We start from the raw sequence: 26,898 nt of genomic DNA on the forward strand, positions 1-26,898 counted from the left end.
CCCATCACCAGGATGGCTTAAATTCCTCCTTGTTAGGGATCAGAAGATCTATTTCCTGTCTGTTTTGGAGTACAACCCCTGCCAAGCTGTGTTGGCTCTTTAGAGTTGTCCTCAGAAGTCTTATCCCCAGAAACTAGATTTTGGGGGTGTTCATTAGAATGGCACTCATTTGTAGTTCTGAATAGGTATCTGAGATCTCCCAGGGGCTCACAGGTGTATTGAGTGTCCTCTTCTGTTTTCTTCCATGGCTTGATTTGTGAGTAGTGAATCCAAGAGTCGTCCTGGTACCTTGACTGCTGTGGGGGTAGAAAGTATTACAGGGTAGGGATCCTTCCATGTGGGCTGGAGTTGAGCCTTTGGGGACCCACATTTCCAGACTTTAATTAGGACTTGAGTCCCTGGAGCATATAGTGGTGACTCCTTAGAATCTTTTGGGTCCTGGTTCACACCCCACAAGCGTATATCCTGTTGGAATTGACCAATGTCCATGGTATAAGACTGGAGGGTCTGAGCCTCTGGATCTAGGAAGAGGTCATTGACGTAAACTAAAGGTCTCCTATATAGCATCTCATAAGGACTAAGACCAACCTGTTCCTTAGGGGCAATATGGGTGTGGAGGAGAGCTATTGGTAAAGCCTCCTTCCATCCCAGGGAGGTCTCCTGGGTTATCTTTTTTATCACTGATTTTAAGAATTGGTTGGCTCTTTGTACTTTTCCTGAAGACTGAGGCCTCCAGGCACAATGGAGATAGTAAGTAATGCCCAATGCTTTCGAGACCCCTTGGGTGACCTTAGAAGTAAATGATATCTCATTGTCTCTTTGTAAAGACCTGGGCAGACCAAATCTCAGAATGATTTCATGGAGCAGTTTTTTTACCACCTCCTCAGCCTTAGTCCAGGTGGGAAAGCCTTCAATCCATCCTGTGAATGTATCTATCATGACTAATAGGTATTAATACCTTTGAGAAACTGGCATCTGGGTGAAGTCCATCTACCAGTCCTCTCCTGGGTAGGCCCCACGTCACTGGACAGGTTGGGCCAACTGGGGTCTTTGAGCTCCTTGGGGGTTGTTTAACTGGCAAGTGGGACAAGTGGAGACCACTTGCCTTATAGTTGTTTGGAGGCCTGTTCTTCTGAAGGACCTTTCTAGTAACTTTTGGAGGGCCTTTTCCCCCTAAATGAGTGGTGGCATAAAGGAGTTAACCAACTTTCATTGGAGGTTCCCAGGCAGAAAAAGGAGTCCCTCCTTTTGGAACCACCCCATATGACCTTCTTAAAAACCCTCACTGTTAGCTTTAAGATTCTCATCTTCAGTATATGAAGGAGTTCCTGGCAAATTAGTCTGTGGAACTAAGGTGACAACCCCTATCAGGTCATTGTTCTGTAATGCTGCTCTCTTAGCCGCCTGATCAGCTGATTGGTTCCCTAGTGCCACTTCTGTGCTCCCTTTTTGGTGTCCTTTGCACTGGGAGACTGAAACCTCAGCAGACAGATGGATTGCCTCTAAAAGTCTAAGGATTTGATCACCATATTTGCTTGGGGACCCTCAGGTGATCAAGTGGCCTCTTTCTTTCCAAATAGCAGCATGTGCATGTAGCACCAGAAGGGCATACTTGAAGTCAGTGTAAATGGCTACTCTTTTTCCTTTTCCCAGCTCTAAAGCTCAAGTCAGGGCTATGAGCTCGGCTAATTGAGCTAAAGTACCTGGTGCCAAAGGTTTAGCCTCTATGGTCTCAAAATTGGAGACTACTACATATCCAGCTCTTCCTTTTCCATCCAAGACAAAGCTGCTTCCATAAGTGTATCAGATTTCCTCAGGATTGGTCAGAGGATATTCCAACAACCACTCTCAGGGTTTTGTCCAGTGGTCCAAGGTTTCTAGGCAAGAGTGAAAGGAGATAGAGGGTGGCTGGGTTAAGAACCTCACAAAGGGATATAGTGAGGCCTGGATTTTCCATCAGCACTACTTGATACCTGAGGATTCTTTGATCAGACATCCATAAATGGCCTCTCCCATTTAGGAGTGTTTCACTTGGTGGCTGATAAAAATACTTTGTTTGCCCCCAAAAGAGAGTTTTAAAGAATCTTCTATCAGGATTGCAATAGCTGCAAGATTTAGAAGGCAGGGAGGCCAGTCTCGGGTGGTTGGGTCAAGCCTCTTGGATAAGTAAGCTATAGGCTGGGGCTCAGATCCCAACCTTTGAGTTAACACTCCCAAGGCTATTCCGTCTCTTTCGTGGACATAAAATTGGAATGCTTTTTCTGGGTCTGGCAACCTCAAGGCAGGTGCTTGAGTTAAGGTTTGTTTTAGTGTAGCTTCTGCCTTCTTTTGAGGAGTTCCCCACATCAGTGGGATAGAATCATCCCATCCCTTTCATATAATGGCTGGGCTATTAGACCATAGTTGGGTATCCAGATTCTACAATACCCAGTTAGCCCCAGGAAAGCTCACAATTGTTTTCAAGTTGTGGGGGAGGGCAACTGGAGGATTCCTTGTACCCAATCAGAGGACAGCCTCCTGGATCCATGTGTAATCTAAACTCCCAGGTAAGTGACCTTTGTCTCAACCATCTGTGCCTTAGCACAGGAGACTTTATATTCCCTCTCTGCCAAAAAGTTTAGAAACTGAATTGCTATTGGGCATTTTTCTGATCTGGAGAGCAAATTAGTAGCTCATCTACATATTGTAATATTTTCCCATTAGGCCCCAGGTCCAGGTCTAGGAGATCCCAGCTAAGGGCCTGTCCAAACAGGTGAGGGCTATCTCTGAACCCCTGAGGTAATACTGTCCAAGTCGTCTGTTGGTGTTTTTCTCCTGGAGCCTCCCACTCGAAGGCAAAAAGGTATTGGGTTTCTTTAGCCAGTGGTATGCAAAAAAATGCATCTTTGAGATCCAAGACTGTAAACCATTTGACACTGGGTGGGATTTCTCCCAAGATTACTTAGGGATTGGATACTGTGGGATAGAGAGGGACTACAGCTTCTTATATGATCAGGAGATCTTGAACCATTTGCCAGGTTCAGTCCTTTTTCTTTACCGAGAGGATCAGGGTGTTACTCGGCCAATTGGTGAGGACCAATAGCCCACAAGCAAGGAATTTATTTATTAGAGACTGTAGTCCCTCCCGAGCCTCTCTTTTGAGGGGATATTGTTTCCGGTTAGGAAACCGAGTGGGATCCTAAACTAATGATGAGCAGTTCAGCTTGGTGGGCTCATCCAGGAGTCCCCTGGTCCCATACCTGGAGGTTAACTTTGTCCTCCCATAATTTTTGGTCCCTCTCTATTGGAGAGGGTGTAATGGGTTCTTCAGTAGTAACCAGAAGCTGTGGGGTTCTAGGGGCTGAAAAGCTTCCCATCACAAAGGTGGTCCCCAGTTTAGTGAGTATATCTCTTCCCAATAAGGGAGTAGGGCACTCAGGAACCACCAGAAACTGGTGGGAAAATATTTGTCCATCCCAGCAACAAAGAAGTGTTTGGGTGAATCTTTTAGTAGTAGTTTTTCCTGTAGCACCCAAAATGGTACAGGTTTGGGAGGAGAAGGCTCTGCAGTAGGACCTCAGGACAGGGTAAGTAGCCCCTGTGTCAACCAAGGAATTCTCAGACCTACCTGCCACATCCAGTTGCACCCTTAGCTCTAGCCCCGTGATGGTTATCTGTGACAGGCGGGCTGGCTGGAGCAGGCCACTTCAGTTCTGTTGAACCATCGTGAGGGAAGGCTTGGTGCTTGACCTTGAGGCTCTTGGGTCCCAAGGGCAGAGTGCCTCCCAATGTCCCAATTTATAGCATTTATAGCAAGCCATTTTAGGAGCCTTGTCATGGTTTGGTCACTCTTTGGCCCAGTGCCCCACCTGTCTACAGATTAGACATTGTCCTTCAAGGACTCTGGGTTTCCCATAGGGCTTCTCTGGAGGGTGGCCAGTTTCTGGGCATCCTTGTCTCTTTCCTTTTCTCCCTCTCCTGGGCCTTGGCCTCCTTCTCCTGTACTCTGTTATAAAAGGTATTGGTGGCTGTTTGGACCATCTCATCTAAAGAAGCAGCAGGGTCCTGCTGCTGTAGCTGTTGTAACTTTATTCTGATGTCTGATTCACATTGGGACAGGAACTTGTCTTTTAAAATCACCTGTCCCTCATAAGAGTCTAAGTCCAGATAGGTAAACTTTTGGAGGGCCTCTTTTAGCCTTTCCAGAAAGGCAATGGGTTCTCATTGGGCTTCTGAGTTATTGCTGAGACTGGGCACAGTCCCACAAGTAATAGGCTTCCTTCTATTTCCATGGGTGGACTTCCTTAGGGGTGAGTTTTCTGAAGCTTATCCTACCTAGTACTGGTGTAACCCAGGCATCCCTGGGTCAGGGTGCAGATCCCCAGGCAGGCTGAGGTGTGACAGCCTTGTGCAGATTAAATCCCCAAGCAGGTCGAGGCAGGTCAGCCTCCCAAGAATTGGGTCCCTGGGCAGGTTGAGTTGTGATGACCTTCTGGGACCCCTGGACTGGCAGATCCCCAAGCAGGTTGACGTGTGACAACCTTTCGAGGACCAGATCCCCAGGCAGGTTAAGACAGGTTGACCTCATGGGACCCCTGGGCTGGAGTTGGGTGTCTCCAAGGTCTCCAGCATGACCAGTGCTGGGTAGGGTTAGGGACTGTAATTTTAACTCATTGCCAGTTTGTTCACCACAGATGGGAATAGATACCATGATGTAAAGCAATCCAAGGCTGTGCCCTGAGACTGGGAACCTGGTGAAATAGTCATGAGCCTTGTCCTTTTACTGCTGTAAGGGACTATAAGTCACTGATTTCCTCCCCTAGTCCTCCATAAGAGCAGGTTAGGGTGTCTCCAATGGTAAACATTTCATTGTTATAGACTCACTTTAGGCAACAACAGAAATAATGACAAAGGAGTGGTTTATCTGGCCTTCTTAGGGGCATTAAAGTATTTTAATAATAGGCTGGGTGGAGCAATGTTGCCTACAAGGGGGTTGTAGGAGTTAGTAATTGGCTTAAGAACAAATTGGTAAGAGGCAACAGACCAGTTGTTCCATAAAAGTGGAGTGGAGATTTGATCTGGGGATATGTTTATAACTTTAGGAGAAGGGTGGTAAGGATTTGGACCTGAACAGCCTGCAAGGCTAACTGCCAAACATTATCCCTGGAAGCCCATTTGCCTTTGAAGGGATGCCAACAGATGGACTTCTAGCAGGCATTGTGTGCCTGTCACCCGCCCTAGCTGGTTCACTGAGAGATGCTGTTGTTGTACATGTTGTAGGAAACATGGAAGATGAAGGCCTGAATATCTAGAGGAGTTGGATATTATACAGTATTTCCCTCCCAAGGGTCAGCTATTTTCTGGTTGTCCCTCCAGAAGATTGTTGAGGCAACAATGTGGGTCCAGATTGGGGCTCAGGAAAAGAGCATGAAACAGGAGGGAAGGGGGCAGGGCACAACGTTTGAAAGAATGACATAGCACAAGGGCATAACATAAACCAATGAAAATCAATTGGGTCCAAGATGACAGGTCAAATTCAAGTAAACCTTAATCCCCAATCTGTAAGCTAAATGACACACCCACATGTGGCAGGACAGCTCCAAGGCACTGTCAAAAGAGGGAGGAGTGGGTGGTTCCCCAATGGCTGGGATGATTCTCCCACTCATTAGCATATGAATTCACCCAGCTTGAAAAAACTAGCCAGACCATGGTCAAATTCCATGGTCAAAGCCCTTGCCCTCTGCAATGGCCCACAACCTGCTGAGTGTGTTTCTCTCTGAATCCTAACAAATCCACCTCTTATCTATCGCTGTGTCTCTCACTGAATTTTTGCAATGAGACATCAGAGCCTGAGCTTCACTAGGTCCTGAAGCCAGGCATCATGGGTTTTGGCTGGGCTCAAGTCCCAGGAGAAAGGAGCTGAAGGACGGGAGGAAAAAGCAATGAGAAAACGTGCCAAGGAATCCCCTTCATAGCCTGCTGGAAAATCTGCTAAATACCTGACCTGTGCTCATAGTTTCCATTGGCCTGATCCTTGGCATAAAGAAGATTAAGGACAGAAGAACCCCCACCGGCTTGGGTAACAGCTACTGGGGCTCAGCAGATAGTGAAGCCTTTGGGACATATTGAGGCGTAGCCTCTCCAGAGTCCCTCAGTTGTACCCACTGCCACTTGCCTGTTCATGGGAGGGTCGAGAAAACAAGAAAGGAGAGATTGTAAAGGAATTAAGATTTTGTTAGGCATATGTCCTTCCAGCCATAGGAGCAAGGACCTCCTACCTTAAACAGAAGTCTTCTGGAACCTGAGACTGAGTTGCTTGAGCTTTCTGCTATGTTTGTTATTCTTTGTCCCAGTTTCTAGCATGCTGGGATTCTTGTCACTTCCCCTGAGCTGGGTTTTCTTCGTGTTCCACTTCTACTGCGAGCTTTCACCAAGTTGGGCTCCTGCTGTGCTTGGCCTCCTCCTTGCAGGGACTGCTAAAGTTGTTTCAGCCAGGTTAAATCTGAGTCACCATAGATGTCAGGGGAGTGTGTAATTTCCTTGGTTCTGCCTCATCACAACAAAAATTTGAAGCAATGGACGTTAAAGCCCTCGGTGTGTCACAGCTCTCAGACAGACTGTGTCTTAGCTCTTGGACAGGTCAGTGTTACCACTCCGTGTTACAGCTCAGTTTTATTTAGAAAATAAAAGAAAATACATCCTTGAGGCATGAAAGCATGCCAACCCAAAAGTCGCGAAGAGAAGAGAGAGAAAGGGAGAGCAGGAGAGAGGGACAGAGACCCCCGGCCCTTTGGCTTCTCTTTCTACATGTTTTTTCTCCTCCCCCTGGGCCTGCGCTATGTAAATGGGGCTAGCCGGGAGTGCTGTTTGTTCTACCTGAGGTCCTCACTCCAGTCTTTGGATCTTCCTTTGTTCTATTTTCATGGGCTTTTCCCTTTCTTGTCTTTTAGCCACAACCACTTTGGACTCCTTTTTCCTGTTCTAACAACATAACAATTCTATGGAAGGAGCAAGTCATGGAAAGAGCTAAGATGATAGAAAGAAAAGTCCCTGTGCCCAAAATAATCACTACATTATGGCTAGGAACCTGAGAAAGGCCTGGTGAAAGTGAAAGTCGCTCAGTCATGTACGACTCTTTGCAACCCCATAGACTTAGTCCATGGAATTCTCCAGGCCAGAATACTGGAGTGGGTAGCCTTTCCTTTCTCCAAGGGATCTTCCCAACCCAGGGATCAAACCCAGGTCTCCCACATTACAGGCGGATTTTTTACCAGCTGAGCCACAAGGGAAGCCCAAGAATACTGGAGTAGGTAGCCTATCCCTTCTGTAGTGGATTTTCCCCACTCAGCAATCAAACCAGGGTCTCCTGCATTGCAAGCAGATTCTTTACCAACTGAGCTATGAGGGAAGCCCTTAGGAGAACCAAAGGAAAGACAAATGTGGTTTCTTGCTGAAATGGCACTTGAACTGAGAATTTGGAACTAGAGAATGGAAGGAAAGATATTTGCTTGTACATACCATTGTTTTGAAGAAAACAGATTAAACATCTAAGAAATAATATAAGAAATTTGTTATCTGGTCTGTATAAACATAAAATGACATTAAGGCTGTTGAGAGATGCGTTTAGGCATTCATCACCAAATCAGAACAAGCTCTCTCCATCAGATTCAACAAACATCTTTCTAACTTAGATGGCTAGAGAACATTTCTTTTCAAGCTTAATCTCTATGACTTAACATTTTTGTCTCTCATTATTTGTGAGCAAGATCTGGGTTCTTGGAGTCATCTTCACAGAGTTTGAATGTTGCACTTAAAAAAAAAACAACTACAAAAATTGTCAATCAAGAGAGAACTGATTTTCCTTTCACTGAACATTTTCAAGCAGAATCTGTTGCTTTTGAAGAGATACTATAGAGGTTATTCATTAAGCTTTAGGTAGAAGTTGGATTAATTAACCTCTTAAATTCTTCCTAGTATGTAACTATATTTCCTTGAAACAAGAATTAAAACAGAAAAGAAATTAAATCATTTTATTATCTTTTAGAACTCAAGCATATTAAAGATGATTAGATTAAGACCCAGTCTTGTCCTGATACTTTATTTACAAAGGATTAGAGATAATAGCAGCAGCAGCAGCAGCAGAGATAATATAACTGTATGTTTTGTTCTATTTTATTTCTCAAAATTAGTGAATTTTATTCCCTTGGAAAATTTTCCGAGTTGATTACATCAGATAAATTTGTAAACCAAGAACTCGGGGGCTTACTAAAAACCTTGGTTTTGTTAAAAAGTGTTAATTCACAACCTCCTTAGGAGCTTCCCTGGTCTTACCTGAAACTGGCCCCTGGACACAGAGGACAGGTAGGGACCAAAGAAGGAGGCAGACACTCTAGGTTAGTGGCTGGCAGATTTAATATGCAAGAGAACTTATGAGGTTTGTCTTGGGTGGTTGCAAGGCAAATAGATCTCCATGCCAGCCCACTACAATCTTGAAAGTTTATGTTAAGGCCTAAACTGGATTCAGTCACATACCGAGTCAGATAGTTTCATCACTAGGTCAGAGCTGTATCTAGGAGCAGCTTCTGACAGTAGGAAAGGCAAACAGATCCAAAAACAGAAGAATGGGTGAGGAGCCTTCAGTTGCCTGGGCCTAGCAGACGGGTCAAACCAGCAGTCACATCCTCTCAGTGACTTCCAGTAGGAAGTCAAACATAATTTAAGAATTATTTGCTAGATTAAATGTGCCATTAAATTGCAGAAAATAAAATGTGTAATTTACAAAGCTCATTTTTTTTACTCTCATGTTTGTGCTTTAATGTTTTCATAAAAGCATTTGCACAGAATATTTACCTTCCTTCATAAGAGGAAGCATGATACTGACAGCTATTCTATAATTCATACTTTTAGGAAGTTTGTGAGTATATTTCATCTCTTTCATCTCTGTATTCTCAATAAGTGAAAAAAATCATTGGCAAAACATAATTAAAATATTCAAGCAGCATACCTCTTAGAAAAAAAATTAAAGCTAAAAACCATTGATGAAATACAAAAATACAAAGCATAACCCATTGATATATTAGAACTTCCACTGAATAAAAATGACTAGTATTATTAGGGGTAACATTTAGAGATAATTATTTTTGTTTGGGGTAAAGAAAGGGATTTATACTGAAACTAGAAAGATACTCATCATGTATAACTATAATGCAAAGCTATTGAATATTATATGGGTTAGAATTAAATAATATACTGGATACAGATTTTAGAAATTGCTTTTTCTTACTCTTACTTGTTCTTAGTCTCATTCTCTCTCTCATTATATTACATACATGCATATAAAGCATGCACCACAAGCATACATAGATACACGTACTTTGTATGTGCACACACACAAAACTGAAGAACAGAAATGTTTTTGTGTATGTGTATGATAGTTAGCTCAGAGAAGGCAATGGCACCCCACTCCAGTACTCTTGCCTGGAAAATCCCATGGACGGAGGAGCCTGGTAGGCTGCAGTCCATGGGGTTGCTAAGAGTCGGACACGACTGAGAGACTTCACTTTCACCTTTCACTTTCATGCATTGGAGAAGGAAATGGCAACCCACTCCAGTGTTCTTGCCTGGGGAATCCCAGGGATGGCGGAGCCTGGCGGGCTGCCGTCTATGGGGTCGCACAGAGTCGGACACGACTGAAGCGACTTAGCAGCAGCAGCAGCAGCATGATAGTTAGCTATACACTTTCGACATTTTCCTGATTTTAGCAAAAGAGATTGAAGTGGCAATCTAGAAAACTAAATTTAACTAGCTCTTAAGTGCAAATCTAGAAAACTAGATGATTTGGAAGTAGGTAAGGATGCTAAAGCTGAAACTCCAGTACTTTGGCCACCTCATGCGAAGAGTTGACTCATTGGAAAAGACTCTGATGCTGGGAGGGATTGGGGGCAGGAGGAGAAGGGGACGACAGAGGATGAGATGGCTAGATGGCATCACCAACTCTATGGACATGAGTTTGAGTCAACTCCGGGAGTTGGTGATGGACAGGGAGGCCTGGCGTGCTGCAATTCATGGGGTCTCAAAGAGTCGGACACGACTGAGCGACTAAACTGAATTGAACTGAAGGAGCATTTGTGGGCTTCCCGGTTGGCTCAGCAGTAAAGGATCCACCTGTAATGCATGAGTTGCTGGAGATGCAGCTTCTATCCCTGGTTTGGGAAGATCCCCTGGAGGAGGGCATGGTAATCCACTCCAGTATTCTTGCCTGGAGAATCCCATGGACAGAGGATCCTGACAGACTACAATCCATAGCATTGCAAAGAGGTGGACACGACTGAAGCAAATGCAAGGGGCGTTTGTAGCCCAGGTAAAAGTACTAGATTTCTCAGGGCCCAATCTTTGAACTCACACTCAAGAAGGAGAAACTGTGGGTTGATGTGAAAGATAAAAGATATATGATACAGAAGCTGCAACCCGAATTTGGGGTTCTAGCAGGAATAGACAGATCTCTGTCCCGTGACTCTAGATCAGTTAAAATAATCTCTTTTCCGCAATTTTAACAGGGTAACCAAGTTTAGTTCCTTGAAGGAAAGACATCTCTTCATCCATAAAGATGCAAAATTATTCTATCAGCAGTAAAGTCTGTAAATGTTACATGTATCTATGATATATTCAATGTTATGGCAGAAGTATCCTTGAATCTGCCTATATAAGATTGGTTTTAGAATATCTGAAATGATTAACAAAAGTCCATAATTGTTTGTTTGTTTTTGTAGAGCTGAATTTATTAAATGGATCAAATTTGTAAGGCAGACTAGTTAGAACAACTCCCACTTCTCTAAAATCAGGAACAGAATTGAAACCCAAAAGAGGTTCTGAAATGTCTCTACCTGGAAATCTTTTAGGAAATCACATTGCCAGTCCCTTTAGAGAAAGTCTTAACAATAAAGCAGAAGGAGAGAAATTCAAGTCAGGGATTGATATTCATCCTTATAAAGCCCCAGCTGACAGGAATTACTTTTCTTTCCCCTTCCTACTTACAGCTTTGCTGCTAAGTCGCTTGAGTTGTGTCCGACTCTGTGCAACCCCATAGACGGCAACCCACCAGGCTCCCCCGTCCCTGGGATTCTCCAGGCAAGAACACTGGAGTGGGTTGCCATTTCCTTCTCCAATGCATGAAAGTGAAAAGTGAAACTGAAGTCGCTCAGTCGTGCCCGACTCTTAGCGACCCCATAGACTGCAGCCTACCAGGTTCCTCCATCCGTGGGATTTTCCAGGCAAGAGTACTGGAGTGGGGTGCCATTGCCTTCTTGACTTACAGCTTTAGTGAGGTATAACTGACAAATAAAAATTAAAATTCTATATTTGAGTTTTACAGTTTGATGCTTTGATTTACATGTAACATTGTGAATAACTGCAACTAAACTAATTAACATTATCAATTACCCAACACAGTTACCAATTCCTCTCTTCTTTCTTTCTTTCCTTCTTTTTCTGTGGTGATAAGAACACTTGAGACCTACCCTCTTGACAAATTTCAATGACACATTATTGTATTGCTAACTATAGTCACATTAATGTATATTAGATCTTCAGACTTTTTCATCTTGCATAACTGAAGTTTTGTCAAAAGGCCAAGATTTAGAGTGCCTAAAGGGAGTAGTATTTCAGCTAACTGATTTAATGAGACTTGAGGTAATACAGTCTCACTTGCACAGTGCCCTCCCAATCCACGTGGGCATTGGCATGAGACAGTCTTACTTAGTGAGGATTAGAACAGAGGGTGCAAGTGAAGCTCTTCAGTGCAACAAATGTTGGGCACAGAGTCCATATACTCTGTGGACGGGTGGTGACACTGATGATAAAGACAATGGTGTTACACACACAGGGAGGCTTTACCAACCAAGGGACTAAGGGGCTGATGAATTGCATCCTTGTCCTCTGCTTTATCGGGACAGAATTCCCATGTGGACCAAACTGCTCACCTGCATGTGAGTGCCTTATTGCAAGAGCAAGATCAGATGTGTTTGGTAGAAATGGATGAGATTTTCTGTTGGGTAATAATTCTTCTAAGTCTGCCAACTTTACCTTTCCACACTTTAAGCTTTATGCCCCATTATAATAGCTTGTATCTCTCATTTTAGGATAGTCCTTTAAACACCTAATCAGCTACCATTTTCTCAGTTTCTAAGTTACTTTCTTTATTCTCTTCACAGAATCCCTAAGAATTGCTGAACAACCTACATGGTCAAACAGTATTTCCAAGATTTGCAGTTGCTCATGAGGTAACCCCTTGGCAATCTATGCAAGATAAATAACTTTCTTCCCTCTGATGTTTCTGTACAGATCCTCATTTTGTGGGAAAAAAAATATCATGATCAATTTTCGTGGTTTTACTCTTGTTTTCTAAATACTTTTCTTAAAAATGGCCTTCGCATTATAAGATGTCTTTATCTATATAGCATCCAGCACAGCGTCATGCAGGTAGTGAAGTTCCATAGATGACAGCTGAAAGAAGGTAAGCAGAAAAGAAAAAGGAAAGGAGGAAGAAAGATGGCAGTGGGTATAAGTGTTTGCTTGTTTTGTGTGGCTTATAGGATTTGGAGAAGGAGCTCTTTTTAAATGTATCTCTAAAATATCTGAAATTTCATCATGAATATTTGCTTTTGAGTATTGTACACTGGTACTTTCACATACACCTAGAATGAGTCCTTACCATCTTAGAATTAGTTCAGGGGGACATTTTGTTTTCCTTTTATAGAAACAACTATAATAATGCTAGAATACCTGCTTGTAAAATGACTATGATCTTGATGTCACTTATAAATAGGAGAATTATGTCAACATAAAGGTGAAGTTAGGTTGGTTCATATGTGACCAATTCTAGGCAAAAAGCTGGTGTAGCAATAATTAGAAATGTCTGGAGGAAAAGAAAAATCCATCAGGCTGGATGTTATACAGATAGGAGTCCTTTTTGTTATATTTTAAGACAACGGAAAATGAGCTTTTAACTGGGGATTCCTTTCCAGAAAGCCAAACCTCTACTTTAACCAGCTTTCCCCTTCAGGCAGTTTGTTCATCCCCTGGTCCAGAGCACCACTTTTGTCTGCACTGTCTCTGTACCTGTAAGCCAGCATTTCTACTTCATGGCTTTATGTGACTCTTATATGTCCTTGCAGTGGCCTTCAGTCAAGCTCAGTGCCTGCCTAGCTGTCCAAGTGATCTCTGGAGGTACCAATTATGGTTTAGCTCAGTCTCTGGTTACCAAATAGCTTAGATTTGAATGATCTTCCAACTCTATTTTTCCCACCAGCCCTGTTTCTTTAGTAGGGTTTTGAAGAACATGAATTTTGGGGGAAATACATATTTTGGACTATAGTAGAAATTAAATGTTACCAAGGTGTTAGTAGGGGACTGTGGAATGGTGTTTTGAGGAGAATAAAGGGAAAGGAGAGGTGCTGAAGTTAGAGACAAATAAAGCCGGACTTCTCAAATTTTAAATGCATTGGAATCAGACCAGGATCCTGTTTAAAAGGCAGATTCTGATTCAGTACGTCTGAGAAGGAGCTTAGATCTTGCTTTCTAACAAGCTCCGAGTGATTCTTGCTGCTAACTGGGGATGATACTTGAAGTAGCAGAAGCCTGAAGGACAGGTAGCAATTTGAAGAGGCACCATCTAGAGCTGGGCTACTGTGAAGCTTTTTTTTTTTTTTCAAGTTGTGATGTGTTTTCCAGTCTCCCAAACAAATCAGGATCATTACTAAAATCTTAAGTTTGAAACTAATCAAGAGCTTAAAAAAAATAAAAACGTTTGACGAACACCCATGTTCCTTTTATTTTTCTCAAACATGCACTTAGAAAGCTAGGTTTATCAACTGGTTGTTAAAATATTAATACTCAGAAAGAGGTTCTTTCTTTTATCTTGTGTTAGAAGCAGCTTAAGTTATAACCTCCAACTGTGTTCTGGGCTAATGAAAGAGGCAGGAAAGATAACCAGGTCCAATCACTTTTATTGACTAAACAAAGTGAGTTGTCTGCATTACTTTTATTTCTTGACATTTCACTTTTACTTGTCTGGATTCACAATAACTATGATGTGATTTCAGTGACTTTCAGTGCTGCTAAAGGATGCCAGGGTATATTGTAAGTTTGGGCTAGCAATTCAAAAGCAAACAGGGCCTTATAGAAGTTTAAAAATTAATTTCTTCTGTAAATTAACAATTTTGAAACCATATAAAATGTAGATAGGTCATGCATAGATACATGATTGTACCAAATAAGATCTACTCTTGACAAAAGACAAAATAATTATTTTTAAGAAGGCTTTTAGCTATCATTTGTTGTGTTGTTTTACATATATTATCTTACCCAACTCATGAAAAGTTTATTAGATGTCATTAACCTCATTTCACAGAGGAAGGAACCAAGGCTGGGAGAAAAGAACTAACTCAATGTCACACAGCTAGTGAGTGACATGCCAAGATCTAAACCTAGATTTGCTTAGGTCCAAAATTCACGTTCTTAATCACTAAGCTCTCAATCCATTTGGAGCCACTAAAATTTATATAGAAATTATGTGTGATTTATATGTTATGACAAACAAGAAGACCATGAAATTCTCTTTGGCATGTGTCCCTTCCTCTCTGGCAGTTACCTAAAGTCATTTTTGGAAGTAAGTGGTGTGTAAATTTTAAATAAATAAAAACTTAAAATGCCCTTTACTCACCTCAAAGACTTTCTAAGTACAGTCTGTGTTTTGGAGGAATAAGTCAGTGCCATTAGCCCATGAACCCCTGATGTACTATGAGTCCTTCGGGAGGGTCTCTATCCTGTGACTGTTGAAAAGCATCTGAATAAATAATATTCTCAGGGTTTGTATTAGCTGTTCTTCACTCTAGCTTTGATTTGAACCACCTCATGTGCTATTGGTAAATTAAAACATAGTGTGAGTGTGAAGTAGAGGTTATGTTGGTTCACGCACAATTATGTCTAGCCTGTTAATGTTTTGAAGCAACTGGGGGCAAGCTTCTCAAAATTAAAAGGACCATCTTTTCAATATATGAAGACCTTTAAAAAAAAAAAAGGCATAAATATCTCAAAAATGCCCTCTTTTACAGCAAAAAGTGGCTATTTGCTTCAAGAGTTGCTAGGCTTTCCTCTATGTTCAGCTGTCTGGGAAGCACACATGTGGAGACATTTCATCTTGAATTAAAATAATGTAGTAAAAAAAATTCTGATGAAAAGTCTTTTATCAAAAGTGTATGCCTTTATATAGTGGAAGTAAGAAATAGATTTAAGGGCCTAGATCTAAAAGATAGAGTGCCTAATGGACTATGGAATGAGGTTCATGACATTGCACAGGAGACAGGGATCAAGACCATCCCCATGGAAAAGAAATGCCAAAAAGCAAAATGGCTGTCTGGGGAGGCCTTACAAATAGCTGTGAAAAGAAGAGAAGCGAAAAGCAAAGGAGAAAAGGAAAGATATAAACAACTGAATGCAGAGTTCCAAAGAATAGCAAGAAGAGATAAAAAAGCCTTCTTCAGTGATCAATGCAAAGAAATAGAGGAAAACAACAGAATGGGAAAGACTAGGGATCTCTTCAAGAAAATCAGAGATACCAAAGGAACATTTCATGCAAAGATGGGCTTGATAAAGGACAGAAATGGTATGAACCTAACAGAAGCAGAAGATATTAAGAAGAGATGGCAAGACTACACAGAAGAACTGTACAAAAAAGATCTTCACGACCAAGATAATCACGATGGTGTGATCACTGACCTAGAGCCAGACATCCTGGAATGTGAAGTCAAGTGGGCCTTAGAAAGCGTCACTACGAACAAAGCTAGTGGAGGTGATGGAATTCCAGTTGAGCTATTCCAAATCCTGAAAGATGATGCTATGAAAGTGCTGCACTCCATATGCCAGCAAATTTGGAAAACTCAGCAGTGGCCACAGGACTGGAAAAGGTCAGTTTTCATTCCAATTCCAAAGAAAGGAAATGCCAAAGAATTCTCCAACTACCACACAATTGCACTCATCTCACACGCTAGTAAAGTAATGCTCAAAATTCTCCAAGCCAGGCTTCAGCAATATGTGAACCGTGAACTTCCTGATGTTCAAGCTGGTTTTAGAAAAGGCACAGGAAGCAGAGATCAAATTGCCAACATCTGCTGGATCATGGAAAAAGCAAGAGAATTGCAGAAAAGCATCTATTTCTGCTTTATTGACTATGCCAAAGCCTTTCACTGTGTGGATCACAATCAACTGTGGAAAATTCTGAAAGAGATGGGAATACCAGACCACCTGATCTGCCTCTTGAGAAATTTGTATGCAGGTCAGGAAGCAACAGTTAGAACTGGACATGGAACAACAGACTGGTTCCAAATAGGAAAAGGAGTTCGTCAAGGCTGTATATTGTCACCTTGTTTATTTAACTTCTATGCAGAGTACATCATGAGAAACGCTGGACTGGAAGAAACACAAGCTGGAATCAAGATTGCTGGGAGAAATCTCAATAACCTCAGATATGCAGATGATACCACCCTTATGGCAGAAAGTGAAGAGGAACTAAAAAGCCTCTTGATGAAAGTGAAAGTGGAAAGTGAAAAAGTTGGCTTAAAGCTCAACATTCAGAAAACAAAGATCATGGCATCTGGTCCCATCATTTCATGGGAAATACATGGGGAAACAGTGGGAACAGTGTCAGACTTTATTATTTTGGGGCTCCAAAATCACTGCAGATGGTGACTGCAGCCATGAAATTAAAAGACACTTAACTCCTTGGAAGGAAAGTTATGACCAACCTAGACAGAATATTCAAAAGCAGAGACATTACTTTGCCAACAAAGGTTCATCTAGTCAAGGCTATGGTTTTTCCTGTGGTCATGTATGGATGTGAGAGTTGGACTGTGAAGAAGGCTGAGCGCCGAAGAATTCATGCTTTTGAACTGTGGTGTTGGAGAAGACTCTTGAGAGTCCCTTGGACTGCAAGGAGATCCAACCAGTCCATTCTGAAGGAGATCAGCCCTGGGATTTCTTTGGAAGGAATGATGCTAAAGCTGAAACTCCAGTACTTTAGCCACCTCATTCGAAAAGTTGACTCATTGGAAAGGACTCTGATGCTGGGAGGGATTGGGGGCAAGAGGAGAAGGGGACGACAGAGGATGAGATGGCTGGATGGCATCACTGACTCGATGGACGTGGGTCTCAGTGAACTCTGGGCATTGGTAATGGACAGAGAGGCCTGGCATGCTGTGATTCATGGGGTCGCAAAGAGTCGGACATGACTGAGCGACTGATCTGATCTGATCTGATGCCTTCTAGGATCTATATATGGAAGGAGGAAGCACAGGGAAAACACTGCAAAAAACTTTCCAAGAGTGATGCTCTTGGAGACTTAACTTTACTAGGATCCTTTATTAGAGATATTATTGTTTTTGTGAGTGTTCTGATCACAAAGTTCTAAGCTAGCGCTGATTCTCTTTTTCCATGAGTCTTGTTTTTTTTAGTGCTCAATTTTGCAAAATGTAATACTGTTTAAAACAAGGTTGTATTATATGAAGCTAGGTTGAAGCAAAGAATGAATAGTTCTCAGAAGTGCATCATTTTTCTTTCTCTAGGAGGTACATGAAATGTGTTGTATGCTTGACTTACAACCACTTTTCTATGCAGCAATCAATAGCTGAAGCATTTGTTTGAACATCTTGTGGGTGAAGCCTAGGAAAAACACTTTAAAGGATGACTTTGTAATATAGGGCATATGGAGTTAATAAACTAACCTTTCATAAAGAACATTCTTGACACCATTACTTTTGACATCAAATTAAAATATTTACATTTAATATTGGATTACTCCAGAAGCCACTGCGCTGTGCTTAGTCGTTCAGTCATGTTCGACTCTTTGCTACCCCATGGACTATAGGACACCAGGTTCCTCTCCTCTGTCCATGGAAATTCTCCAGCAAAAACACTGGAGGAGGTTGCCATGCCCTCCTCCAGGGGATCTTCCCAACCCAAGGATCAAACCCAGGTCTCCTGCATTGCAGGTGGATTCTTTACTGTCTGAGCCATCAGGGTACCCCCCAGAATCCATTAAAAAGACTAATTATATGTATGTTACATATATACATATGTGTATACATGTATATGTGTGTGTATGTGTGTGTGTGTATAGTAAAAAGGGATCTGCAAAAGAAAATATTTTAAAAATTAGAGTTGTTCATGAATGGATTGGCTAGCCTTTTAAGCTAGTGTGCGTGCTGTGCTAAGTTGCTTCAGTAGTGTACGACTCTGTGTGACCCTATGGACTATAGCCTGCCAGGCTCCTCTGTCCATGGGATTCTCCAGGAAAGAATACTGGAGTGGGTTGCATTTTCTTCTCCATGGGATCTTCCCAGTGCAGGGATCAAACCTGGGTCTCCTGCATTACAGGCAGATTCTTTTCCACCTGAGCATCTAGGGTTAGCCTAATGAAAATCAGAAATAACACAGCAGTGACACCTATACTGTGTGGGATACAGGATGAGATAAATAAAGAGCTCTTTTCCAAAGTAATAATAGGTATGATTTCTTGAAATTAACTAGATGTTAAGTCCTGCACTAAATTTTTACATTCATTTTCTACCCAAGGGATAGATATTTTTATCTTCCGTAAATAGATAAGAAAAATGAAGCCTAAAGAGGTTAAGGAACTAGTCCAAAGTGATAAGTACCAGCACCAGCATTTGAATTCATTTCAGTAGAACTTCAGTTAGGCCGTGACGTTTTTCAACTTTAAACATATGATTTTATGTGCTCTATGTAATTAAGGTCATCTTTGAGGTGAGATATGAACATTCTATATTTGTTCATCTATTATAAGAAATTTTAAATAGTTGACACAGTATGGTTGATATTAACTTGCTTTATTTCAAAAGGTGCAAAGATAAAGAAATTCAATAACTAAGGACTACATAAGGGAAACTAGAAACTAGACAGTGGCTATAAAATTCCTCAGAGCACAATTGAGAATAAGTATTTTTGCATGAATGAATGATTTGATAGTTTGTGCTAACTCTTTTAAAAGTATTCTCAAGTAGTTCTTAAGATTTCATATTTCAAATAAATTCAAACTGACCTATAATTTTTGCTCAGATTTCCATGCCTTGTTGTGCCACTGATTTGTCCTTCACTTTGATTTTTGACCTCGACATAGATTATGAAGCCTTTTAGATTCCTACATTTTTATATATAATAATTGACCATCTTTCATTCTTAGACTCTGCCCTTGTCCCTGTATATTATTTATGGTTTACCTATTCCTCTCTGGTACTGTGTTCTGGACACTTTGTGATACATAAGGCCTCTGTTAACCTCAGGTAAAAGTACTCTGCTTTGAATGAAAGTAATCATCAATGTCGTTTATGGCCTAGGGACTGTTAACAGTTTTATTACAGTTTGTTCAAAGAGTGTGAAATGCATAAGAAATCCAGGAACTTCTTAGGGTATGTAAATATTGTGTCACATATATATCAATTTTGATGATGAACGTTGATATTCATGATAAAGCAACTGGAATTGGAATTTTTCCTAGAATATCTGAATTAAGCACATAGGTTAATCAAATCTACTGAATTATTTGGTATAAAGCCACTACATTACTTATTCATATTAACAAAAATGGAAAAAGATAAATTTGTAATTGATATGTTTACATGATTAGGCTTTACACTCAGGATTCTGAGGTTTTCACCCATAATCATTCAAAAAAATCTGTGATCAGTCTAGGATATTGAAACCATGTGAAGATAGTGAAGTGTAGGAAGTGTTAGTCACTCAGTCCTATCTGACTCCTTGCCACCCCATGGACCGTAGCCCACCAGGCTCCTCCATCCATGGGATTTTCCAGGTAAGAATACTGGAGTGGGTTTCCATTTCATTCCCTCACTAGGGGATCTTCCTGATTTAGGGATTGAACCTCCGTCTCCCACATTGCAGGCAGATTCTTTGCCGTCTGAGCCTTCAGGGAAGCCATGTGAATATAGTGATGTTCATCAAATATCTCACCTGTATTTCCCAGTCTCCTTGAAATTAAATGAGGCCAAGTACATACGGGTTTGGCCAGTGGTTTGGGAAGGAAAGTGATTGTGTCACTTCTGGGCTGAGGTTTTGCATTTCTCTTTCACTGGTATAGGGTTCGAGGCATGTCTTCTGGTTCCACTCTTCTTAAACTTTAATGTACAGACAGATCACTTGGGGATCTTGTTAAAATGTAGATTCTAACTTGGGTCCAAGGTAGGCACAAATACTCTTCATTTCTAATAAAATTCCTAATGATATCAGTGATGCTGGTTTGCAGATCATACATTGCGCAGCAAGACTGTAAATGAAATACTTTCAATATAATAGAAACTTCCCCAGCCAGGATCCCTGAATGACTGTGTAGAGTACAGCCTTACATTTGGCATGTAGTATGAGTGTGATATAAATGTGGTATGAGCTATGCAGAATATCAAAGACAGTGTTGTTTTTTTTTTTGTAGAAATGAACTTTTGTGAGTTAGTATAGATACAGAAGCTAAGTATAGATATGGAAACGAAAAAAATAAGTAATTTGAGTTCAGAGGTTCATAAATTATAGGAAATGAACCACACTAATGCAAGATGTTAATAATAGGGGACACTGTTTGGCAAGGTGAGGGTCTATATAGAAAATCTCTGTATTTTCCACTCAATTTTTCTATAACCCTAAAACTGCTCTAAATATTAGTCCAATTATTAAAATTTTTTAATTAAAACCTCCTTATCCCTCTTTTCCCCACTCCAAAAAATAAACTAATGAATAAATAAAAGCCAAATGCTACTCTGATAATGGAAGTAAAAAGGAAGAGACAAGTTCAAAGAACATGGTTTTCTTAGGAAGGCAATAAATTCAGACAGTTTAAAGAACAACATTCAAATTTTACTGTAGATTAAACCTATTATTCTTAGCCCAATATCTACTTCATATACAAAACAAGAAGAGATTTGTGCAACTATCCTTTTATAAGAATATATTCCCTCAAAATATTATGAAAATTAAGACAAAGAGATAAAAATTCAGTTAAAGTTGAAAAGAAGTTAACTTTGTTGTATAAAAGCCTATGTAGAGAAGATGGCAGAGAATAAGACAGGGAGACCACTTTCTCCCCCACAAATTCATCAAAAGATCATTTGAATGCTGAGCAACTTCCACAAAACAACTTCTGAATGTAGGCGGAGGACACCAGGCACCCAGAAAGTCAGCCCATTCTCTTTGAAAGGAGGTAGGACAAAATGTAAAAGACAAAAGAGTTATGGATGGAGGTCCATCCTGAGGAGGGAGTTGTGAAGGAGTAGAAGTTTCCAAGCAGTAGGAAACCCTCTCATAGACGGGTCTGTGGGGAGTTTTGGAATCTCAGAGGGCAACATATCCAGGAGAAAAAAAATAATAATGATAACCCACAGAATATGCGCCTAACAGCAACTGCCAACAGAGAAGTAACCCAGAGGCTCATGTCCACCACCAGCGAGCAGCGGCTGGACAGGGAGGCACAAGCTGCATCATGGGTCCTTAAGGTGAGGACCAGGCCTGAATGCCCTGAGGACCACCTGAGGGAGCTAACTTGAGATAGCAACCCAAACTGTGGGATCGCCAGAGAAAGAAAAAGGAAGAGAGAACTTTCCTACAAAAGCCTCTAATTCGCAGCCTGGCCTGCTCCCAGAACAAAGGATTGAGTGAAAACCAAAGGTGAGCTAGCCGGATGTATACAGGCCCCTCCCTCTGCTGGAGGCAGAGAGGCAGGCATGCAATAGCCAGAGCCAGAAGGCAAGGGGCTGCTGCAGTCTCAGCCCCAGAGACTGGCATCCTCCACCAAATTGTGTGTGAGCAGGGTCCCAGTTGCTAACCACATCTTCCTGGGGTCCTGGACAGTTGACATCCGACAGGAGGGTCGCAGCCTGAGATCAGTTCTCAGAGGAGACATACGGCACACCTGAGATGGTGCTCTTACCGGCACACCCGGGAAACCGAGTGGCCGGGACTGGCGAGGTGATTGACGCACAGTTCACCTGGGACAGTGCGCTCACAAACACCTGGTCACCTGAGCTGCCTGGACCTGAGAAGGTCACAAAATGCATGCCCAACTGAGCCTGTGTGCTTGCGGATTACCTGAAAACCTGAGCAGCTTGGACCTGGAAAGTGCACAAAACACAGGGCCCACTGTGGACAGTGCCCCTGCAGAGCACCCTGGAGCCTGAGCAGTGTGGACCCAGGAAGCACATGCCGCCTTGAGCTGGGGCAAACCCAGTGCAGTCCATACAGTGCAAGCACTCCCCAACACATGCCAGCTATATTTGTTTGCAGTATCCTTCCCTCCACACGACACGGCTGAACAAGTGAGCCTAAATAAGTGACCACCTTTCGCCCCCATGTGTCAGGGTGGAAATTAGACAATGAAGAGACATGGAAACAGAGGAAGCCAAAATAAACAAAGAACACAGAACTGCCCTGAAAGTGACAGGTACAACTGATTAAAACCCTGTAGTTAACATTGTCCAAGTGTTGGAGGGGACCTATAGACCTTGAGAACAAGTACAAGCTGGAACAAGGAACTATCTGAAACTGAACTGACCCCACACTGCCCACAAAAGTTCCAGAGAAATTCCTAGATATATTTTTACTATTATCACTTTTTAATTTTTTTTAAATTTAAGTTCTTTATTACTCCTTTAATTTTCATTTTTATAACCTACTATTACCTTACCAAAAAAAGACCCTATTTTAAAGCAAATTTCATATATATTTATATATTATAATTTTGTGGGTTTTTTTTTTTTTTTAATATCACTTTTTTGAGAATCTAACCTCTACCCTAGATCAGGGAGGCCTGGCGTGCTACAGTTCATGGGGTCGCAAGGACTTGGACACGACTGAACAACTGAACTGAACCTCTACTCTAGATTTTTAATCTTTGCTTTTTGGTATTTGTTATCAATTTTGTACCTTTATGAATCTAACCTTCAGTATCCATTTTCACTTAGGGGTGTGATTACTGGCTTGATTGGTCTCTCCCCTTTTGACTCTTCCTTTTCTTCCTCAGGTCACCTCTATCTCCTCCCTTCCCCTTCTCTTCTCTACATAACTCTGTGAATCTCTCTGGGTGTTCCAGACTATGGAGAACACTTAGGGAACTGATTACTGGCTAAATTGCTCTCTCCCCTTTTGAGTCCCCCTCTTCTCATCCTGATCACTTTATCTCCTTCCTCCTTCTTCTCTTCTCCATGTAATTCTGTGAATCTCTCGTGGTGTCTCTCACTGTGGAGAATTGTTTCACCATTAACCTAGATCTTTTATCATCAGTGCAGTATGGATGGAGAAGTCTTGAGGCTACTATAAGAATAAGACTGAAAGCCAGAGGCAGGAGGCTTAACTCCAAAACCTGAGAACATCAGAGAACTCTTGATTCCAGGGAACATTAATAGACAAGAGCTCACCCCAAACCCTCCATACCTACAATGAAACCAAGCTCCACACAACAGCCAACAAGTTCCAAAGCAAGACTTCTCCAGCAAATCAGGAGCACCATCCTGAGCATTAAAAGACAGGCTGCCCAAAGCCATGCCAAACCCATAGGCATCCCAAACTCTCTAATGGACACTTCATTGCACTCCAGAGAAAAGAAATCCAGCTCCACCCACCAGAACACAGACACAAGCTCCCCTAACCAGGAATCCTTGGCAAGCCACTAGTCCAACCCCACCCACAGGGAGCAGGCTCCACAGTAAAGAGAAACTATGAACTTCCAGCCTACAGAAAGGGCACCCCAAACACAGCAATCTAAACAAAATGAAAAGGCAGAGAAATATTCAGCAGATAAAGGAACGTGATAAATGTGCACCAAACCAAACAAAAGAGGAGGAGATAGGGAGTCCACCTGGAAAAGAATTCAGAATAATGATAGTACAGATAATCCAAAATCTTAAAAACAAAATGGAGTTACAGATAAATAGACTAGAGACAAGGATTGAGAAGATGCAAGAAATGTTTAACAAAGACCTAGAAGAAATAGAGAAGAGTCAATCAATAATGAACAATGCAAAATTAAGATCAGAAGCACTCTGGAGGGAACTAACAGTAGAATAACTGAGGCAGAAGATAGGATAAGTGAGGTGGAAGATAGAATGGTGGAAATAAATGAAAAAAGAAAAAAATAAACGAGGACAACCTCAGAGACCTCTGAGACAATGTTAAATGCCCCAACATTCAAGTCATAGGAGTCCCAAAAAAGAAGACAAAAAGAAAGGGCATGAGAAAATACTTGAGAACATAATAGTTGAAAAAACTTCCCTAAAATGGGGACAGAAATAGCCACCCAAGTCCAAGAAACCCAGAGGGTCCCAAACAGGATAAACCCAAGGTGAGACAACCCAAGACACATAGTAATCAAACTAATGAAGATCAAACACAAATATTAAAAGCAGCAAGGGAAAAGCGACAAATAACACACAAGGAGATCCCCATAAGGATAACAGCTGATCTTTCAATAGAAACTCTTCAGGCCAGAAGGGAATGGCAGGAAATACTTAAAGTGATGAAAAAGAAAAACCTAAAACCCAGATTACTATACCCAGCAAGGATCTCATTCAAATATGAAGGAGAAATCAAAAACTTTACAGACAAGCTAAAGCTGAGAGAATTCAGCATCATCAAACCAGCTTTTCAACAAATGCTAAAGGATCTTCTCTAGACAGGAAACACAGAAAAGGTTTATAAACTCGAACCCAAAACAACAAAGAATCAATCTCAAAAACATACAAGCAGCTCATGCAGCTCAGTACCAGAAAAATAAATGACCCCTTCAAAAAACGGGACAAAGAACTAAACAGACATTTCTCCAAAGAAGACATACAGATGGCTAACAAACACACGAAAAGATGCTCAACATCACTCTTTTCAGAGAAATGCAAATAAAAACTACAATGAGGTACCCTCTCACACCAGTCAGAATGACCGCTATCATAAAGTCTACAAATGATAAAAGATGGAGAGGTTATGGAGAAAAAGGAATCCTCTTACACTATTGGTGAGAATGCAAACTAGTACAGCCACTATGGAGAATAGTGTGGAGACTGCTTGAAAAACTGGAAATAGAACTGCCGTATGACCCAGCAATCCCACCGCTGGGCATACACACAGGGGAAACCAGAATTGAAAGAGACACGTGTACCCCAATGTTCATCGCAGCACTGCTTGCAATACCTAGGACATGGAAGCAACCTAGATGTCCATTGGCAGACTAACGGGTAAGAAAACTGTGGTACATATAAACAATGGAATATTACTCAGCTATTAAAAAGAACACCTTTGAATCAGTTCCAATAAGGTGGATGAAACTGGAGCCTATTACACAGAGTGAATTAAGTCAGAAAGAAAAACACCAATACAGTATATTAACACATATATATGGAATTTAGAAAGATGGTAACAATGACTCTATATGCAAGATAGCAAAAGAGACACAGATATAAATAAGAGTTTTGAACTCTGTGGGAGAAGGTGAGGATGGGATGATTTGAGAAAATAGCATTGAAACATGTATATTACCATATGTGAAATAGATGACCAGTCCAAATTCAATGCATGAAACAGGGCCCCCAAAGCCAGTGCACTGGGACAACCCAGAGGGGTACGATGGGGAGGGAGGTGGGAGGGGGGTTCAGATGGGGGACACTTGTATACCCGTGGCTGATTCATGTCAATGTATGGCAAAAATCACCACAATATTGTAAAGTAATTAGCCTCCAATTAAAATAAATAAATAATTTTTTTAAAGCCTATGTAGAAAGCATGACAATGGGAACAGTTTGAAAATATTTTTGTATTTCTCAAAATATACATTCTAAAAGTTAAGAACTTCATACTTACAGCAGTAGGTATGCATTTGGGGTATTATGAATTATGAGATTAACAGTTTTTGAAAATTCTTATTATAGCAGTAATAGATATACTTGGATAAAAGTTATAGAAATGTAGAAAATTATACACTGAAAGCTAAAAGCCTTTTCTACCTTCACATTAAGTCTAGCCCCAGTTTTACTCTTGAGTTTTTGAAGATTACACTCCTGACACTAAATAATACATGTGTATCTCCATTGATTGTCAAATTAAGGTTGAAGATTTTATTATGGTTATATTGCTTCTCTTCTTCCAAAGCTTCTAGTTTTTTTATATTACTATTTTATTTCTGATTGAATATAAATTTCATATGGTTCAATCTAACCATGGGAGTTGAGGGCTCATTTCTATATAAATATATAAATTCACATGTTATATTTCTTAACTTTAAATTGAACATGGACCATAAAATATTTAATTTATAGTCTAAACATTAATAATGTATCTTGGTTCCCTGTGTGTAAAATTAGGAGATTCCCACCCTCATATGCTTCACCTCTCCTTTTTAATCCAACACTGCATGATATTTTTAGCCATGATGATATCTTAGCATGGTTCAAATGGATAAAATTGCCAATCTATTCTATAACTGTAACAAAATCTATGCTATAACTAAATATATCCTGTAGTTTAATTCTATAACTTAAAATCAAATTAATAGATTTTTAATAGAGAAATTCTGCATTTACTCTGCAGTATTTTTATCCCCATAAAATATGTTACAGCATATTTCAAGCATAAATTTAGCTATTATCTCAATTTAAAAAATGCAGAAGTTGAAATTTAGACATTTCTGGTATTAGATAGTTTAGTGGTGGAGCAGAATAAAAACCAAAGTCTGTCTCCCTCTAAATTGTATGCTTTTAACTACTCCATGTACTTAACCCTTTACTTCAAGAACATTTTTTCTGATTCTTTGGTTTACTTCATTTCTCAACCAGCACAGCACTAAAATGTTGGTAGTCTCTGAAT

General features: G+C 41.0%; 1 long non-coding RNA gene across 1 annotated transcript in view; it reads right to left on the minus strand.

The window, feature by feature from the left end:
• LOC147374247 (uncharacterized) overlaps window positions 1–11,252 on the minus strand; it is a 28,543-nt gene extending 17,291 nt beyond the window's left edge. The window contains exon 1 of the long non-coding RNA XR_015162544.1: window positions 212–11,252. This is a non-coding gene — a long non-coding RNA (uncharacterized LOC147374247). The remainder of the gene's footprint in view (window positions 1–211) is intronic.
• Window positions 11,253–26,898: the final 15,646 nt, after the last annotated feature.

This window comes from Bos grunniens, chromosome 4 (genome assembly GCF_055505025.1).
Source record: "Bos grunniens cultivar Pamir isolate PY7600 chromosome 4, Bosgru_T2T1.0, whole genome shotgun sequence".
In the NCBI taxonomy this organism is placed as follows: Eukaryota; Metazoa; Chordata; class Mammalia; order Artiodactyla; family Bovidae; genus Bos; species Bos grunniens.